At 44.5% G+C, this 21,586-nt stretch overlaps 1 protein-coding gene across 1 annotated transcript in view; it reads right to left on the reverse strand.

The window, feature by feature from the left end:
* Positions 1–21,586, reverse strand: part of ncam1a (neural cell adhesion molecule 1a) — a 947,827-nt gene that overhangs the window by 387,306 nt on the left and 538,935 nt on the right.

Raw genomic sequence — 21,586 nt, forward strand, 5'->3', positions numbered from 1 at the left:
ACCGGGAGTGACAGCTGTTACTCGTCATCAGCATCAGCTGTCACTCATCCACATCATCACCACCACCTTAAAGGCCGGACTGCAACTCCACCTCCCCGCCGAGAAATCAACTACCAATCAGGTAATTTTCTCTGCTGAACAAAAACCTTGTGTAATAGTCTGAACTTCTTTTGCAGCCGTTTCTCTGTGGTGATTCCCTTATCTGTGGGATTGGCGCTTGGTGTGATCAGCGACGGCTTCGCTTCACACTCCAACCAGATAAGTGGTTAGACAGGAGCTGCATGAGTGTGTGATTGGAGGTGGAGGTGCTCCCTCCTTACTGAATACAGACTGTGGGATTACTGAGTGTGCGACCTCACACTCATCAGGACTGTCTCTGTTCTCTGCCAGCAGTACCGGGTCTGACTGCTGAAGACAGCGGCCACCTGGGGCGCAGGGCTTGGCGGCTCCGGTGTTCTTCAGCTCCGTTGGCAGTGGAAGCTGTGTGGATCCGGCTCTTCTCTCGCCAGGCGTCTTCTATCGTCGAGCCTGCCCACACGTCACCTGGTGTATGATTGACAGTCACTATATTGTTATTGTCTGTACGTCGTTGTGTGATTCACAACGTTAAATTGTTACTTTTGGCTTATCCATTGTCCGTTCATTTACGCCCCCTGTTGTGGGTCCGTGTCACGACATTTTCACAACAGGATTTCTCGGCCAGTGTCATGGATCCTGAGGGGCGTCAACCATTGCTTGAACAGCCAATGGAAGAGCGAGGTGCACAGGCGCCAGCAGGAGGCGTGTTGGGTGAGCTGCAGCACATCTTAACCGCCTTTACCGCTCGGTTGGACTTAGTTACCGAGCAGAGCAGTGTTCTCAATCGTAGGATGGAGGCTCTCACCGCCCAGGTGGAAGCGTGTGCTCAGGGCGCTGCTGCAGCACCTCCTCCTGCTGACCGTGTGCCAGAAACAGACATTCCGCTGGTCGTTCAACGAACCCCCCCACCTTCCCCTGAAGCATACATAAGCCCTCCGGAGCCGTACGGAGGCTGTGTGGAGACGTGCGCGGACTTCTTGATGCAGTGCTCGCTCGTCTTTTCACAGCGTCCCGTCATGTACGCAGCAGACGCCAGCCGGGTGGCTTATGTGATCAATTTGCTTCAAGGAGAGGCACGCGCCTGGGCTACGGCGCTTTGGGAGCAGAATTCACGGCTCCTAACAGTTTATACTGAGTTTGTGAGGGAGTTCCGACAGGTGTTCGACCACCCTCATAGAGGCGAGACCGCTTCAAGTGTGCTGCTGTCGATACGGCAGGGGCGTCGGAGCGCAGCGAAGTATGCAGTCGACTTCCGCATCGCGGCAGCGCGAGCCGGCTGGAGGAATGCTGTTGCGCTCCGCGCCGCCTTTGTAAACGGACTGTCTCTGGTCCTTAAGGAGCACCTGGTGGCGAAGGACGAGCCGCGGGATTTAGATGGGCTTATCGACCTGGTTATACGGTTAGACAACCGATTAACGGAACACCGACGGGAGCGAGACGAAGGGCGTGGTCAGGCACAAGCCGTCCCTCTTCCTCCCGGGTCCGAAAGGAAGCCGACTTCCCCACGCTCCACTGCCAGGGCTCTCCACGTGACAACAGCTCCCCCTGCTGACGTTGCTATGGAAACGAGCAGGGCCAAAAAACGATCAGATCAGAGACAAAGGAGGCTGATCTGTGGAGAGTGTTTTCTCTGCAGCTCTACTGAGCACACACAGAGAGAATGCCCCAAACGGTCAAAACAGCAGCACTCGTCCTTAGAGACTGGGCTAAGGGTGGGTCACAACACCCACGTGGGGAAACCCCGACGATCTGCACGAATCCCAGTCACGATCCTGAGTGGGGATCTAACCCTTCACGCCCCAGCACTGGTGGACATGGGGTCGGAGGGGAATCTGCTGGATAGCAGATGGGCAAAGGAGGTTGGGCTCCCTCTAGTGGCTTTACCATCACCATTGTCGGTGCGGGCGCTAGATGGCACCCTTCTTCCACTAATCACACACCAGACACAGCCAGTGACATTGGTGGTGTCTGGGAATCACAGGGAGGAGATTGTGTTTTATGTAACACCTTCTACCTCCCGAGTAATTTTGGGTTTTCCATGGGTGTTAAAACACAATCCCCGGATTGATTGGCCGTCTGGGGTTGTGGTTCAGTCGAGCGAAACCTGCCACCGGGAGTGTTTAGGATCCTCGGTTCCACCCGGTGTGACAGCTAAGGAGGAGGTTTTAGTCCCCCCCAATCTGGCGGCGGTGCCAGCCGAGTACCACGACCTTGCTGACGTCTTCAGCAAGGATCTGGCACTCACGCTGCCCCCACACCATCCGTACGATTGTGCCATTGATTTGATACCGGGCGCTGAATACCCGTCCAGCAGGCTGTACAACCTCTCACGTCCGGAACGCGAATCAATGGAGACCTACATCCGGGACTCGTTAGCTGCCGGGTTGATCCGAAACTCCACCTCCCCGATGGGTGCTGGTTTCTTTTTTGTGGGCAAGAAGGACGGCGGACTCCGTCCATGCATTGATTACAGAGGGCGGAACGAGATCACGGTTCGCAACCGATACCCGTTACCTCTGTTGGATTCAGTGTTCACGCCCCTGCATGGAGTCCAAATTTTCACGAAATTGGATCTTAGGAATGCTTATCATCTGGTTCGGATCCGGGAGGGAGACGAGTGGAAGACGGCATTTAACACCCCGTTAGGTCACTTTGAGTACCTGGTCATGCCGTTCGGCCTCACAAATGCACCCGCGACGTTCCAAGCATTGGTTAATGACATCTTGCGGGACTTCCTGCATCGGTTTGTCTTCGTATATCTAGACGATACACTCATCTTTTCTCCGGATCCTGAGACCCATGTCAAGCATGTACGTCAGGTCCTACAGCGGTTGTTGGAGAACCGGCTGTTTGTGAAGGGTGAGAAGTGTGAGTTCCACCGCACTTCTTTGTCTTTCCTGGGGTTCATAATCTCCTCCAACTCCGTCGCCCCTGATCCGGCCAAGGTTGCGGCGGTGAGAGATTGGCCCCAACCAACGAACCGTAGGAAACTACAACAGTTCCTCGGTTTTGCACATTTCTACCGGAGGTTCATCAAGGGCTACAGTAAGGTAGTTAGCCCCCTGACAGCCCTGACCTCCACAAAAGTCCCCTTCACCTGGTCGGATCGGTGCGAAGCCGCGTTTAGGGAGTTGAAACGCCGGTTCTCGACTGCACCGGTTCTGGTGCAGCCCGATCCGAAGCGCCAGTTTGTTGTTGAAATGGATGCCTCTGACTCAGGGATAGGAGCCGTGCTGTCCCAGAGCGGGGAGTCCGACAAGGTTCTCCATCCATGTGCCTACTTTTCCCGCAGGTTGACCCCAGCTGAACGGAACTATGACGTCGGCAATCTGGACTTCTTGCGGTGAAGGAGGCTCTTGAGGAGTGGAGACACCTGTTCGAGGGAGCATCGGTACCATTTACGGTTTTCACGGACCATCGGAACCTGGAGTACATCCGGACCGCGAAGCGTCTGAACCCCAGGCAAGCCCGCTGGTCACTGTTCTTCGGGCGTTTTGACTTCCGGATCACCTACCCCCCCGGGACAAAGAACCAATGATCTGACGCCCTGTCCCGGGTGCATGAAGAGGAGGTCAAGACCGAGCTGTCAGACCCCCCTGAAACCATCATCCCCGAGTCCACTGTCGTGGCCACCCTTACCTGGGACGTGGAGAAGACCGTCCGGGAGGCCCTGACACGGAGCCCAGACCCGGGGACAGGTCCGAAGGACAAACTGTACATCCCACCAGAGGCCAGGGCTGCGGTCCTTGACTTCTGTCACGGTTCCAAGCTCTCCTGTCACCCAGGGGTGCGAAGGACCGTGGCAGTGGTCCGGCAGCGCTTCTGGTGGGCGTCTATGGAAGCCGACGTCCGGGAGTATGTCCAGGCCTGCACCACCTGTGCCAGGGGCAAAGCCGACCATCACAAGGCCCAAGGCCTCCTCCAGCCTCTGCCTGTGCCTCGTCGCCCCTGGTCTCATATCGGCCTGGACTTTGTCACGGGCCTCCCGCCGTCCCAGGGCAACACCACCATCTTAACGATAGTGGACCGGTTCTCCAAGGCGGCCCAGTTCGTGGCCCTCCCGAAGCTCCCGACGGCCCAGGAGACTGCAGACCTCCTGGTCCACCACATCGTGCGTCTGCATGGGATTCCAGCAGACATTGTCTCAGATCGTGGTCCTCAGTTCTCCTCCCAGGTCTGGAGGAGTTATTTTGTCCAAACTGCATCCAATATGTTGTCCATCATACATTTACATGTATGTCCATGTTGCTTATTCATGAAATTTAACACGACTTATGTCACACATCACAAACAGAGGGGTTCCTGCATAAACTGCATGTTACCATGGCCTGGCGCATTCATCTGACAATTTATTTTGTACAAACTGTTATGGATTTATTATGTCCAAGACATCTTGCTTTAACCCCTTAACACCTGAATTTATATAGCTGTATATAAAAAAATGTTTTGTGTGTTTTTGCCTTTAACTAGATGGTAAATAATGTTGAGATTATTAATTTCACTTATGCACAAAAAATAAATAGTAATTTTGGTATTTTGGTAATAATTTATGTTATAATGTTATAATAATAATAATAATGGTATGTTGCAAATTTGCGACAACAGGCATACTGGTCAATTTGGTATGTTGCATATTTGAGTCAAATATTGTAGCATATATGCGACAATAGGCGTTAAGGTGTTAAAAGTCTTTATGTTAAGAAACAGCACAGCCTGTGCTGTGCACATGTGCAGCAGTGAGTTTTAATTGTTGTTAAACTCACCCTGGGGGAAACGGTGTGTTACAAAGCGAGTTCCACAAACAGAAAAAAGGTGCAACTTATACTCTGGTGTGGTGTGCCTTATACTCCAGTGACAGATGTGTCATACTCTGGAACAATTTATACAATTATAAAATACAGTAATTCATGCTGAAGGGTTCATCTTGATCATCATCAAGCTACTGAGATGTTCCAAACACGATGGGGGGGTTAATATCTCAGAAGAAAATGGGGCAAGAACAGATCTTGTGCACATAATTGTAAAATCAATTATTCCCACACCACGCCGAGGTGACATAACCACTTATCAATGCTGATTTCTTGCCACACAAATGTTTGGGATCACCGCTTTGAAGAGAAGCACTTCAGAGGTTTGGAATCAGCGTGCTGAATATATTAAGATGATGAATTTAAGCTTGTTACACCACTGACAACCGAGCTGAATGCAAGTGCAACAAATACATTAGCACCATGTCAACTTCATTAGCCGTGCAGCTGTACTTAACTTTTGTATAATCACTGTGGCCACAGCGGCTTATTCCATCTTTATTATTCAAAATGATTCTCCCAGAATGCCCTGCTTTTAAATAAAATGCTCACTCCAATGACAGAGGAGCAGAAGTAGGATATGTGTTCTCCATGAAATATATGCCAACTAATTTATGACAGTGCTTCAAGTACATCAGGTCCATATTTCCAGGTTCTCAGCCCCTCCTAGCTGTCACCCTTTTAAACATGAGTGCTGCAGGCAAAGCTCCTCGGCTGTTTGAACTTCAGCGGATGGCTGCCGGCACCACGCTTGACCTATTAACAGGACAGACAGAACAGATGGTCCGCCCAGTTGTCTGGCCAGGAAAACATGTGATCTGCAAGTCATCTGTTCTGATAGAGATAAGAAGCCATAGTGTGCCCGCCTCAACGCCAACGTTCATTCTACAGAAACTGTGCCCCCAACAAATCCTACTTTAATTGGATTTTCCTGCCTAATTCGTTATGAAAAAATCTTCCTGAAAAGCACACCTGATGTGACAGCTGTCATCACCATCAAAAAAAAGCTTCAGGTGAAGGCGGGTCGTTGTGACATGGTTGGGTTGTGGCAAGCCTGCTAGAAAATTTAAAATAATCTGTAGCCTTGTTTTCTTGTATTCTCTTGCAATCTTCATTCATTTTCTATACCCGCTTAGTCCAATTAAGGGTCACGGGTGGGCTGGAGCCTGTTCCAGCAGTCATAGGATGAGGGGCGTGGTACACCCTGGACAGGACGCCAGTCTGTCGCAGGGCCACATAAAGACAGGCAAACACATTCACACCTGCACACACACACTTAGAGCCAATTGAAAGTTTCCAGTTTACTGCATGTTGTTGGAAGTGGGATGAAGCTGGAGCACCTGCCGAGAACACACGCAAACATGAGGATAAGACTGCAAACTCCACACAGAAAGGCCCAGGTGGGAAGCGATGTCATGACCTTCTTGCTGTGAGGCACCAGTGCTAACCACAAAGCCACCATGCCGCCCTCTCTTGCAATCCGTGACGCTAAATATTGACTCTCTAGACACCATTTTTAATACACAATTTTTATTTTAAATACTGGAAATCTAATCCTGCTTGACTGATGGCTGCAGGCCACCAGTCAGCCTTTTGTTTATCCTTTTCGCATATTTTATCACACACTTGGTCAGCAGCTGGGTGTGTGTGTGAGGGTGTGTGTGTGTGCTGAGGTTGATATTGTGGTGGAAAACAGCTGAGATAATTACCACTCTACTTCTTAAAATCGATACTGCTGTCACCAAATAAACTCGGGTCTACATAACTGTTTGTGTGTACATTTTTATTCCAGGATTTTTTTTTTTCTGTAAAATGAAAGAACAGCACTTCCTGCCCACGTGTTTCAAGTTCCCCAGCCATGTAAGTGAGCTTGAGCCCAAGAGGCCTCAGTCCTGCTCAAAGATGTGAACTGAGTTTTGGATCATTGTCACACCAGGAGCCAGAGTTCAGGCCTGTAATCATTTACTTATAGATATCAATCAAATCACCTCCTAATACAAACTCCACAAACCGTGTGTGTTCCTCAATCTGCATAACTGTAAAACAAAGGCAGAGCACTTTGCTTAAAAGTGATTTAAGGTGATGACGAGATGTCTTTGGTACTAGGCCTCTTCAGACGAACCCAGTGAACCACTGCAATGACTTTGCATCAAAAGAGCAATACCTTATGGAGAGTAATATGCAGAGTATTACTTGCTATTTCGACCAAAACATCAGCCATAACATTTTGGCCTTGTGGTATGTTTCTCTGGGCGCAATCCAGCACATAGGTGCCTCAGTGTGGAGGACCCAGTGGCTGAAGAAAGCCAAAAAACATGCCCACATTTCATCTGGCTGCTTTACATAGATGACTATTTTTGAGAGTCTGGGATGGACTTTTTCTTTGCCTAGGTGGTTGCCAAGTAGGACCCAAGACAGTTCTGTAATGTGAAGGTTAATATCGGTGCTCTGTGAACTTATATGGTAGGGTTGTGAGATGAACTGATACAGTCAATATCTTGATTCCACAACAAGCTGGTGCTTTTAATTGCATGCTGAAAGGCACAAATTCATGGACAGTGCACACAGGCATACACGGGGAGCCCACCAACCTATAAAGTCCACACAAAGACACTGGATAAGAAGTTCTGATGGTAGACTACAAGCACTTTTCTGATCCACTGAGAAAGAATAATTTATTCTGAATTTGATTTCAGTATGAAGTTTGAATTAACATTTGGGTTCAATTTCCATCAAATTAACGTGTTAAGAGGAATGGACACTTTCCTGTGAATAATCTTTTATCGCATTACTTTTCTAAAACCAGTGATCATTTTCTTGTTTGTCAAATTCTTTTTCTATTGAGCCTCTGATTTGAGAATAAAGTATTTTCTTTGGAGCTTCTGCAGCACTTGAGACTCCGCCACATTTTTCACTGTGTTAATTTAATTTTCAATGGTTTTTATATTGGAAAAAAAGATATGCTTTTGTCATCTTAAAGTGCTGTAGTCTTTACTGTTTTTTTTTTATCACAGTTCCACATGCACCATCTTTTTTAACATTCTCTCTGCTCCATCCCGTTAGTTTTCACAAACATCTAATGGCCTCATACAGGTTCCCAAAAGAACAGAGAGAGGGTGCAGGCTAATCAGTGAAATCAGCTTGTGGTTGGAGTACACTCACGACCCTCTGCAAAACGAGTTTGACACCATCCAATTAAACAGAATACAGCCTTGTTTAATTATATTTGCAGGATCTGTTCCCACCGTGCTGAGAGAGATAATAATATTTATCTATATCAATCTATCTATTACAAGACCAACACTCCCATGAATGCATATGTAAGCATATGTGCCCTTACTATTTAACCCTCTGGGGTCTGAGGGCATTTTTTGGACAGTTCACTTGCCTGGCATAAATGTTTTATTATTGCTGTTAACAGCTCTCTCTGCGTCCCACAATAAAGTTTTATGTCTTTTTTCAGGACAACATGTGCTTTCATAATATACATGTTTTTGTTGTGTTTTATAAGTGTAATAAAGGTTTATAATCAAAAATAAGGAAGGAAAAAGTAAAGCGGAAAATAATTTTCCACACACATTCATTCAAAACACACAGCAAACTATAATAAGCAACTGTTTTGACACTTTATAAAGGTAATTTGAGGCCTTGTGTGAAAGACTGTACAACAAAAAGGTTCAAACAATAAACACAAATGCACATTTTGAAAAATATATACAAAATGGTGTATGCGTTTTTTTGTCTTCATGGTAAAACCAACAGAGTTATCCAGTAACATTCATATGCAAACTAATGGAGCAATCCTGATAGTTACACACTCTTTGTTTGATCACGTGAGATTGTCATCAGAGGCTCTCCGACTGCTCCATCTGCTTTCAGTGATTGCTGTGCGTAATGGCGCAGGGCGCATTTGGAGCCCAACAGTGTGTACTCATTGGAGCACTGAGGGGGCTATTCAAACGGGCCAACTAGTAACATATCACTCCAGAAAACGATCTTTGGCTTTTCACGTGAGGTGAATCTGCCCTACGATTGGATTCTGGAAAACCATGTGACGGTGAACCAATTCTGACTGGACACTCACATTGTGCACGTCATCACACAGCTTCTATGAGGAGTACAAAGATGGCCGATGGCTGGCTCGAAAGTCAGCAGAGTTAACTTTTCAGCAAAAAAAGCAAGTTTCTATCTTATATCATTAAAACATTATTTATAATTTAGTAAAGCTTGGTCTTAGTCATCGTATATGATGGCGTCGGCCCCAGAGGTTAAAGAACAAATGCATCAGGTGGGCATTAGCAGTAATGCCGTGCCTCATTTTATGCCAAGTGGAAACTAGGGGCCATGATGTGTTTGTATAAGCACAAGTGTATTCAATGAACATTTAAATATATATTTCCAAATGTGCAGTGGCATGCGAATACAGCTGCTTTGTTGCAGGAGATCAAGGGTGACTTTTGCTAATTTGTTGAAAAGGGCAGAGATAAAAGAGTGGGTGGTGATCAGAGATTACTGTGTAAAATGAGGTAAATCAGACACCCATGACATCTCTCTAGATTGGTGTAGAAGAACAAATGTAAAAAAAAAAAACCTGCTTTTGCACAGTGAGGAGTAATGACTGAACTCTCATTTGAGAGCTTCATTAAATGCAAAGGTACGGAGAAACACAAGCTCAACATTATGCATTTGAGATAAAACATTCCAAAGGGGTTTGCAGACAGCAAAGGAAATCAAATTCATAGCATCCCCTCTTTATCCCGCTGTATCTCATTTTCACTGCAAGTACCCCCGTGGTGAAATCCATCCAAAATCCGCAATCCGTCAGGGGATGGTGTCATCCTGGTGACACACTTGGCATACTGATGACTCCCATCTGCATTCTCCTGCACCCGACATCGAGCCGCTAACACATGTATTATTTAACAATCTGAATGGTGTAAAAAGAAAAAGGAAAAAAAAAAAGCAGGTCTCTGTGGTTCAGCAGGATGCCGAAACACTATTATAGCATTTTCACTCCTTGAATTGTTAAATAATGTATGTACATAAGGCTGCATGGATGTAAGACAGCCAGCGCCAAGAAAGAAAAGAGTGCAAACACAAGAATGGAATTAGAAAGAAAACCTGGTGACTGCAGTCCACTGCCACTGCTGTGCAAAAAGAATGTGTACCCTTGAAAAATGAGGACAAGCAGCTGAGGAAGTAGGCTGACTCAAATTCCCGAGTGACAACACATATATGGTGCTTCTCACTAATATACAAGGATGACTGGTCGTGTGAATTTATGCTTTTTTTTATGTTTTTGTTGCGGTGTGTGTTTAGAATCTGTGTTTCTCAAATAGAAATGTGAATGCCATGTAATGGCAATGGAGTCATTACTGCAATTTGTTTTCAGGCATCCTTTCAAATTAATGGTAATCAATTAATCATTTTACTCAGATACCAGCAGATGTGGATTCATGCACATGTACCCTGAATGAAGCAGACCAAAGAGGAAATTTACAGCAAAGTGTCTGATCAACAAGAACTCATCTATATTGAAAAGCATACAATCAGCAGCAGAAGATCCTGCTGCTTATGTGGGTTATGTGTTATCACTAATATGGCGAAAATACAAGTTGAGACCAAAAGCATGGACTGCAAAGGCTGAAGGGAAATGTTAACTATAATGCAATGTTAAATTATCCTCAGCCTCATGAGCACTGTGTTCTTTATAATTTACAGTTGTTTAATTAATTATTAACATTGCATTGTCTATGTATAATTTGTACATGTTAAATAAAGCTCCTCTATCAATCAAACACAACATTTACATTTTAAGAGTGGAAGTTGTGCAAATCAAGGAATATTTGTAAATCACCCTTTGTGCGTTTGCAGATATTAATGAGACAAATTTAACTCCATAGGAAGTTAGCTTTAAGTTTGCGGAAGTTAGCAAGCATGCATCAGTTTTAGAAGTGTTTATTTCTTGCTAGCTTTTACATAATATATGACAAAGAGGATATATTTACACACAAATGAAATGGTGTTTTGCAGCTAGCTACCAGCCTGTGATGTCACCATGGTAATGTCCGCGAAATGTCTTGTAAATAAGTTCAGGGGTGTTATTAGGTTCCAAAAACAGTGTTTTCTATTTTAGAAGTGTTTATTTCTCACTAGCTTTTACGTAATATATGACAAAGAGGATATTTTTACACACAAACAAAATGGAGTTTTGCAGCTAGCCACCAGCCTATGATGTCACCATGCTAATGTCCACAAAATGTCTTGCAAATAAGTTCAGGGGTGTTATTAGGTTCCAAAAACAGCGTTTTCTATTTTAGAAGTGTTTATTTCTCACTAGCTTTTACATAATATATGACAAAGAGGATATTTTTACACACAAACAAAATGGAGTTTTGCAGCTAGCCACCAGCCTATGATGTCACCATGCTAATGTCTGTGAAATGTCTTGCAAATAAGTTCAGGGGTGTTATTAGATTCCAAAAACAGATTTAGAAGTGCTTATTTCTCACCAGATGTTACATAATATATGAGAAACGTATCTAAACACAAAACGAAGCAGTTTTCTCATGGTGATGTCACGGTTCAGCTCTACTCTGATTGGCTGTCACGCCCACCACTCAAAAACAAAACTGAACAGATTGAAACAGAATATGACATTTTAACCTCTTAAAATACTTCTTAAAATAGGTTAAGGTTAGCCATCTTTGAACTTGTCCAAGGTCTGTGTCCCAATACTGTTCCATGAAAATATGAAGACTCTGGCAGTAATAGGACTGGACTTATGCTGAGCACAGACAGACAGACAGACAGACAGACAGAGAGATGGCCTGATGGCCATATTTGATAGCCTCAGGAAAAAACTATACAAACCAGCTCTAGACAGCAACTCCAAGTTTTATGACAGCATGCAGTGTTACCTTTAAATGCCATACATATTCAAGCACACCACAGGTAGGCCAGGCAAAATGAAATGAGTGATTTTTGGAACATATCCTCTATCTGCTGAGCAGTAAAGACAAAGTTAAGGACACTGCTGCATTTCCCGAGTTGGCCCAAACTTCAATCTCTTTTCCCCTAATGTGCATGTTGTTTTAATGAGGGATATCTGATTCTTACAAACTCAAATGGTGATGTAGTCTTTTCCCAGCTTGCTCTGCTGACAAACACACTGAGATCCATGACTACAAATGAGGTTCCACACCCCTCATTAAAGATTTTGCTGCTAAAAAGGCAAATGACAGCACTTCTACAAAGAAACTGCAACACTTTTGTCATTTTCATTCAAGATGAAGCATTACACAAAGAAAGAAGTTTGATAATTAAAAAAAAATACTAAAATTTTAAAACAACAAAAATGGGTTGAAGAAACAGGAATTTTAAAAAAGAATAGGGGTAACATACACTGTGTGCCACAGAATCCAAAGAATGTAGACCTTATTGACCATTACTTTAGAGACCAAGTATTCAATACAATTCCCTTTATTAATCCTATTTGGTTTAGTAATCTTATTTGCAACACTTTTTCCATAATGGGAGCGACTTTAACTTTTGCCTCTTGTACAACTTAAAATTGACCTTTGTCTCCATGTTGCTGTGTTTATCCCATAACTCCATAACATTCCGTCATAGATCATTTAAACTACACCTATAGGAATCTTTATGATCAGACAAATAATGTGGTATATTTATCAATATGATTGGAGGATTTTTAAAGAATGACCCCTGTGTAATCCTTCATTAACCCCTACCTGCCGAAAGCTGCAACCATGGGATGCCACCGCACATTTTGTCTAGGCCATGGTATAATGAGCCTGGTGTTGTTTAGTCCCCTGAAGTGGAACTGAAAACCTGCTTGGCCCATGGATTAATTAATGTAAATACCATGGATGCAAATGCCGAAACGCTGAACTGTCTTCACAGTCATCTTCTCAAATGTTTTTGGTTTCTAATAAAAAATAAACTGTACGTGCAGTAGCTTTCTAAGGCTGCTGATCCTCAGGCAAACAGAGGTCTGAGCTTTTGTACAAACACGTCCAACATCATCAGTGAAAGTCAATAGCTCTGACATATAGTTAGATGAAAAATAGCTTTTATGTCGTTGGCTTATCTTCTGATGTGAAATCATTTGACAGGAAAGTACTTTCAGGCTCATGCACAACCAAACACAAATCAAGCTAACAGGTGACACTTGGATTTTCAAGCTGATCAAAGAGAAATTACATAGTAACTACAGGAGAAACGATCAAATCATCTCAAGGTCATACAGGTCAAAGTCAAGTCAGACTAAATAGTGGAGCAGTTAACTGTAACAATTGTTCATTTCTGGAAAGAAGCACCAAAGTTGGCACAAATACTCCTTACACATTACTCTTTTGAAAAAACTGAGTAGCCATTTGAATTTTCAGTAGGCGGCCAGGTAGGGGTCAATTGAAGAATTACACAGGGGTCAAAATTTAAACATGCTCCAATCATATTGAAAGCTATACCACATTATTTGTCTGATCACAACGATGCCAAAAAGGTATAGTTTGGCCTATCTGTGACTGAATGTTATGGAGTTATGGGGTAAAAACAACAAGAATGGTGACTAAGGTCAATTTCAGTTTGTACAGGGGTTAGAAGTTAAAATTGCTCCAATTTTGGTAAAACATGGTGCAAATTATTGGTTGAACTAATAGGATTAATAAATGAAATAGTTTTGACTCTGTTGAATGCTTGGTCTGCAAGGTAAAGGTAGAGCAATGTCGACGTCCACTGGATTCTATGACGTGACATACGTGGGCTGTCAATAAAGTAACGGTCCTTTTTATTTTTTTCAAAAACTATATGGATTTCATTCATATGTTTTTACGTCAGACATGCTTGAACCCTCGTGCACATGCGTGAGTTTTTCCACGCCTGTCGGTGACGTCATTCGCCTGTGAGCACGCCTTGTGGGAAGTCGTCCAGCCCCTCGTCGGAATTCCTTTGTCTGAGAAGTTGCTGAGAGACTGGCGCTTTGTTTGATCAAAATGTTTTCTAAACCTGTGAGACACATCGAAGTGGACACGGTTCGAAAAATTAAGCTGGTTTTCAGTGAAAATTTTAACGGCTGATGAGAGATTTTGAGGTGATTCTGTCGCTTTAAGGACTTCCCACGGTGCGAGACGTCGTGCAGCGCTCTCAGCCGCCGTCGTCAGCCTGTTCAAGCTGAAAACCTCCACATTTCAGGCTCTGTTGATCCAGGACGTCGTGAGAGAACAGAGAAGTTTCAGAAGAAGTCAGTTTCAGCATTTTATCCGGATATTCCGCTGTTAAAGGAGATTTTTTTTAATGAAAGACGTGCGGACGGGTCCGCGCGTCGGGACGCAGCCGCCGCGACGCTCCGCCACAGGAAAAACACCTCTGTTGAAAGCCTTAAGGACAAGTTGGAACATGTCCTGCCTGTTAAACAATTTCTCATATACTCACTCCACTGAAAGCCATCAAAAGCCGCCTGGATTTTACAAATGGTTATCAACACGGAGGTGTTTTTCCTGTGCCGCCGCACCGCGTCGGCTGCGTCCCGACGCGCGGACCCGTCCGCACGTCTTTCATTAAAAAAATCTCCTTTAACAGTGGAATATCCGGATAAAATGCTGAAACCGACTTCTTCTGAAACTTCTCTGTTCTCTCACGACGTCCTGGATCAATAGAGCCTGAAATGTGGAGGTTTTCAGCTTGAACAGGCTGACGACGGCGGCTGAGAGCGCTGAGCGACGTCTCGCACCGTGGGAAGTCCTTAAAGCGACAGTATCACCTCAAAATCTCTCATCAGCCTTTAAAATTTTCACTGAAAACCAGCTTAATTTTTCGAACCGTGTCCACTTCGATGTGTCTCACAGGTTTAGAAAAAATTTTGATCAAACAACGCGCCAGTCTCTCAGCAACTTCTCAGACAAAGGAATTCCGACGAGGGGCTGGACGACTCCTCCCACAAGGAGTGCTCACAGGCGAATGACGTCACCGACAGGCGTGGAAAAACTCACGCATGCGCACGAGGGTTCAAGCATGTCTGACGTAAAAACATATGAATGAAATCCATATAGTTTTTGAAAAAAATAAAAAGGACCATTACTTTATTGACAGCCCTCGTATGTTACCCTGTAACATGATAACTAAGCATGCCACATAGTGCAAACTACCTCAACCAATAATTTGCATCAGATTTTACAATATTTAGAGCAATGTTAACATCTGACCCCTGTACAAACTAATGCTGACCTTTGTCACCATTCTTGTTGTTTTTACCCCATAACTCCATAACTTTTAGTCATAGATAGTCCAAATTATACCTTTTTGGTATCGTTGTGATCAGACAAATAATGTGGTATAGCTTTCAATATGATTGAAACATTTTAAAAGTTTGACCCCTGTGTAATTCTTCAATTGACCCCTACCTGGCCGCCTACTGAAAATTCAAGTGGCTACTCACTTTTTTCAAAAGAGTAATGTCTAAGGAGTATTTGTGCCAACTTTGGTGCTTCTTTCCATATTTGAAGGATTCCTCTGTAAATATTCTATTATCAGCATGCACTCAGACAGGCTGTTTTTGGCTAAAAGGAGAATCTGCTGTAAGTTTTCATAGTTCAAACAATATTACTACATGTCATCCATTGAAATTACATCATGAACATCTAAAAATTATAAGTTGGGTCTCAGTATTCTCGTAATTTACACCAAAGTTTCTGTAAAATACTGGATATGTTGGATGTAATATTTCCTGAAACAACCCAACTTATACCCCTAAGAACTAAATACACACCAAATATGATTTCATTTTTATGGTTCATATTTGTTCAGTACTTATGTGATCTTGCAGGGGTATGGTCAGGCTGAAATAGAACAGACATCTAGATATTATAGACAACAAAATTTGCTTTTTCCTGGTGAAGTAATTCTATATTCTTTCATGCCATCTTACTAAGGAAAACATGGCTAATGAAACAGATACACAATGGCAGAATAACCTGCAGGTGCCAATAGAGGACATGCATCATGCCTGGTCTCATCAGCCTGGTCTTATCAGGGTAGCCAAACCAACCCGCTTTGGGCCCAGCCAGGTCATCAGTAAGTGCAGTCTGTTGGTCCAGGCAGTGTCCTCCAGCATGTGACAACCTGGTAGCTGGATGTACCCTCTGAGGTACCCACTCACCACTGCTCTGCGTGTTCTACCAGCAACAGAGACTCAGGATCAACTAGCAGTCACCAGTCGCTGAACAGATGGGTGACTGGGCTCAAGAACCTGCCAGGGCTGATGACATCGTACCCTAGGGAGCGCAGATCAAAATACAGTGGGCTCCATGCTTGTGGACCAGTTTAAGGTCGAAGGCTGAATGTATTGCAACACCCAGCAACACCGGATGGTTACTGACCCACTTCAACTTACTTTGATCTAGAACCAATAAACCCATGATCTCCCACATGCCCACAGCCAGTCACAGCACTTTGCCCCTTGCCTTGTGCCTTTTGTTACATGCCCTATGCTACGAACTGCGACTTTCCACAAACTGCCCCTGTTGCAAACTGGACTGTTACTTGCCTCAGGCTGCACTGTGTCAAGTATGGCCATCTAAGAAGAAGTAATCTGAGTCACTGAAAAGTAGTATGAACTACTGTAAAAGAAAAAAGGTCTGAGTCACTGACCATACATGCATTTTCATTACCATTTGGTTTTCTGTATTTTAGTTTGTTTTTTGAAGCGTCCTGCCCCTCTCCAGGAGTTGGGTATGCCTTCTCCAGATCCACATGTGTTTTGTGGATCTGGAGAAGGCGTTCGACCGTGTCCCTCGGGGCACCCTGTGGGGGGTGCTCCGGGAGTACAGGGTCTGGGGTCCTTTGCTAAGGGCTATCCGGTCCCTGTACGACCGCAGCAGGAGCTTGGTTCGCATTGCCAGTAGTAAGTCAAACCTGTTTCCAGTGCACGTTGGCCTCCACCAGGGCTGCCCTTTGTCACCGGTTCTGTTCGTTATTTTTATGGACAGAATTTCTAGGCGCAGCCAGGGTGTAGAGGGGGTCTGGTTTGGGAACCACAGAATCTCGTCTCTGCTGTTTGCAGACGATGTGCTTCTGTTGGCTTCGTCAAATCAGGACCTTCAGTGTGCACTGAGGTGGTTCGCAGCCGAGTGTTAAGCGTCCAGGATGAAAAACAGCACCTCCAAATCCGAGGCCATGGTTCTCGACCGGAAAAAAGTGCTTTGCCCTCTTCAGGTCGGTGGAGTGTCCTTGCCTCAAGTGGAGGAGTTTAAGTATCTCGGGGTCTTGTTCACGAGTGAGGGACAGATGGAGCGTGAGATCGATAGACGGATCGGTGCAGCATCTGCAGGGATGCGGTCGCTGTATCGGACCATCGTGGTGAAGAGAGAGCTGAGTAGGGAGGCAAAGCTCTCGATTTACTGATCAATCTACGTTCCGATCCTCACCTATGGTCATGAGATTTGGCTCATGACCGAAAGAACGAGATCGCAAGTACAAGCGGCCGAGATGAGTTTCCTCTGCAGGGTGGCTGGGCGCTCTCTGAGAGATAGGGTGAGGAGCTCGGTCACTCGGGAGGAGCTCGGAGTCGGGCCGCTGCTCCTCCACATCGAAAGGAGTCAGTTGAGGTGGCTCGGGCATCTTTTCCGGATGCCCCATGGACGCCTCGCTGGAGAGGTGTTCCGGGCACGTCCCATTGGGAGGAGGCCCCGGGGAAGACCCAGGACACGCTGGAGGGACTACATCTCTCGGCTAGCTTGGGAACGCCTTGGGGTTCCCCCGGAGGAGCTGGGGGAGGTGTGTGTGGATTGGGAGGTCTGGGCGGCTTTGCTTGAGCTGCTGCCCTCACAACCCGACTCCTGATAAAGCGGAAGAAAATGGATGGATGGATGGATAGTTTTTTTTTTTTTCAAAAATATTTTCTGTTTGGTATGATGGTTCGCAAGATATTCCTTTGGGCTCATTATGTATGTTTTCTCATCCTATATTATTTTCTTTTGTACTTTTTTGTCTTCCAGGCTGGTCAGGCTGAGATAGAACAGACGTCTTTGGATTTTTAAGTTTTGTCTTCCAGTATTATCAAAGTGTTATGTAAGAAGGGATGTTATTTATGTGGTCACCTTGCCTGTTTTCTTTTCAAGCACAAACTGCTACGAAATTAAAATTTGCATTATTGCCATCTATAGGGTACTGTAACAACATACTTTGATTTGTTGGAGTATGGATCCCTGTCAGTGCTGATATGGGTCAATGCTCCTCATACCTTTACCCTTATGAATGATGGGATGCTGCAACACTGGTACATGAATAAGTGTGACTGTTAGTCACAAAGGGGGGAACGTAATGTAATATTTAGTGAAAGAAAGGTGTGCTAATGAAGAACTTATTTCTGATGACATTGAACAGATGTTTAACAGAAAATATGTTGTGTGCAAATTGTAAGTTTTCTTTCAAAGGAAACTATAAGACCAGAATTTGGAGTTAAAGGTATAATGTGAGTGAAACAATTTGTGAAGAAACTGAGTATTGGATTAAAAAAGTGGACATTTCCAGAGGCGTACATTTCATGGTTCAGGGCCTGTTGACCCAGAGATGAACCGACTGGCCTGGTAATTTTCAATGATTAAGGGTTTTTAACACCCCACCCTGACCAAGAGTGAACCCACAAGGTGGCGAATTTCCAGGAATTGAACTAACTTGCATTTGTAGAATGATGTCATTTCATTGGTGTAAAAAAGTGATGTTTAGAAAGGCCAACTCATTTTGGGTGGAGTCACTGACCCCTGAAGTGTATAAAATGCACTGTCCAGTGTAAATTTTTCGAAAAGGGCTTGGTGATTTTTGTAACGTGATCTCTGTGTGCTGCTTCCTTTTGCTGGCAAAATAAAAATTCTTGCTTTGAGACTTTGGTTCTCTCTGATTTTTGTGGACACCTTTAAGGAAATGATTTCATGATTGAGCAACGGAAAAAACTTAGACTAGGGACTTTGCTCTAAATTCTCCATGACACCAGCTATTCATCTCATATTCCTGTTTTGATACATTTTGGATACAAAATATCACATGCTCTCTGTAAAGGTTTACGGCTAACCAAAATGATGGAGGAAATGTAGCTTTTATCCAGATTCACCTCAGCAATAAGAGCTGTCATCTCGTACAGGAAGCAGTTGGCCCCTCTTTCAGTCATCAACTCATGACCAATACGAAAAGTGCACGTTATAAAAAAAACAAATCAGTTCTAATGCACCACTTTGCTGCTTGCAGTCACTAACCTCAGCTTGACCTCCTCCACCCCAACCCCACCAGTCTGTCTCTGTCCGATGCACAGAGGTAGACTCTGCATTTTTCTGACCGCAGGATCCACGCTCTACATACCCCTAAACTCTGCCCTGACGAAGGCCTTCACCATCCTGTACAATAACACTGCAGATTAAAATGTTGTTTTTTTCATGGCTCCTGAATCTTCATGGTAGAACTTTGCTGTAATGCTTGAAAGTCCCAACAGAGCCTTTGTTAATTAACATGATGCTGCAATGTTGCATCTCCAAGCATCAAAGTGGTTCAGACAAACTGTGGCAACAACACTGCAATGCCTGAATCTACCCAAAGAAAATGCACACATCCACACATACAGGCACGGCCTGTCTCAAACTGCAGCAAGTAAACCCTGAAAAACCATTTTAAATATGAGCGAAGAAACCTGTTTTCCTGCAGCCCATCTCATCTTCTCAATCTGCTTCCTACAGCCCCACCGTACAGACTTGGATATCTCCTGTGACCACCGTTATCAACAAAGCAGCAAAAACACACTATCTGTACTCATCCTTGTGGGGAAATGAGAAGAACTGTAACAGTAAAAGTGCACCAAACCATGAAGGAAGGACTCAATGAAATGGCTCTACACATGCTACTCGTAAAAATAAAATTCAGATACCACCGTTCTCTAAAGTGACCCGACTGCACAAAATGTAGTTCATCAAATGCAAACTTTTCCACCTTACCCATGCTTTCACTGCAATTGTGAAATGACATTCTTGTGTAACTTATTTTATTTACGAGGTCTGTCCGTAAAGTATCGTACCTTTTTATTTTTTTCAAAAACTATATGGATTTCATTCATATGTTTTTACGTCAGACATGCTTGAACCCTCGTGCGCATGCGTGAGTTTTTCCACGCCTGTCGGTGACATCATTCGCCTGTGAGCGCGCCTTGTGGAAGGAGTGGTCCCGCCCCCTCGTCGGATTTTCATTGCCTGGAAATGGCGGAATGAAAAGGACTTTTTTTCCATCAGAATTTTTTCAGAAGCTGTTAGAGACTGGCACCTGGAAACCATTCGAAAAATTTATCTGGCTTTCAGTGAAAATTTTACGGGCTTCACAGAGAATAAGGACTTTAACTACAGGTTTAAGGACCCCTTTAAAGGACGGTCGGTGCGCCGCGCTGCGAGCTGCGACGATGCGGCACAAACCACTGGATCATTTCTAAGCTGATGGCTCTGTGGATACGAGACCATCGTGTGCTCTTTCTCTGGTTATCACAAGACCTGGACATCAGCCATTTTCCGGCAGATTTCACTTTTAACAAGAGATTTTGTCATGGAAAGCCGCGCGGAGGCTTCGCGCGTCACGACCGATTCGCTGATGAAGCGAGACAAAGGAACACCTCCGTTTCGGAGTGTTAGAGGACAAGTTGGGACATGTCCAGCTCTCCACAAGTTCTTTTATACTCACTCGACTGGTAAGCACTGAAAGCCGAGATGTCCAGCTCTCCACAAGTTCTTTTATACTCACTCGACTGGTAAGCACTGAAAGCCGAGATAGACATGTCCCAACTTGTCCTCTAACACGCCGAAACGGAGGTGTTCCTTTGTCTCGCTTCATCAGCGAATCGGTCGTGACGCGCGAAGCCTCCGCGCGGCTTTCCATGACAAAATCTCTTGTTAAAAGTGAAATCTGCCGGAAAATGGCTGATGTCCAGGTCTTGTGATAACCAGAGAAAGAGCACACGATGGTCTCGTATCCACAGAGCCATCAGCTTAGAAATGATCCAGTGGTTTGTGCCGCATCGTCGCAGCTCGCAGCGCGGCGCACCGACCGTCCTTTAAAGGGGTCCTTAAACCTGTAGTTAAAGTCCTTATTCTCTGTGAAGCCCGTAAAATTTTCACTGAAAGCCAGATAAATTTTTCGAATGGTTTCCAGGTGCCAGTCTCTAACAGCTTCTGAAAAAATTCTGATGGAAAAAAAGTCCTTTTCATTCCGCCATTTCCAGGCAATGAAAATCCGACGAGGGGGCGGGACCACTCCTTCCACAAGGCGCGCTCACAGGCGAATGATGTCACCGACAGGCGTGGAAAAACTCACGCATGCGCACGAGGGTTCAAGCATGTCTGACGTAAAAACATATGAATGAAATCCATATAGTTTTTGAAAAAAATAAAAAGGTACGATACTTTACGGACAGACCTCGTATTTATTTATTTATTTGCATATATTCTGTGCATATGTCCAATATATTCAAGGCAAAGATGACTAACAATAACAAAACTGAAAATCTAAGTTTAATATTGTAAAAGCAGTTATAGAAAGGAAAAGGAAGAAGGAACAAACAGAAATATAATTTTTAATATGCATGTGAGGAACATTCCATTTGTAATATGCTAATAAGAAGAACATCTATTCTCCATCTGTGTATATGTGGAAGTTAG

This window comes from Thalassophryne amazonica, chromosome 9 (genome assembly GCF_902500255.1).
Source record: "Thalassophryne amazonica chromosome 9, fThaAma1.1, whole genome shotgun sequence".
Lineage (NCBI taxonomy): Eukaryota > Metazoa > Chordata > Actinopteri > Batrachoidiformes > Batrachoididae > Thalassophryne > Thalassophryne amazonica.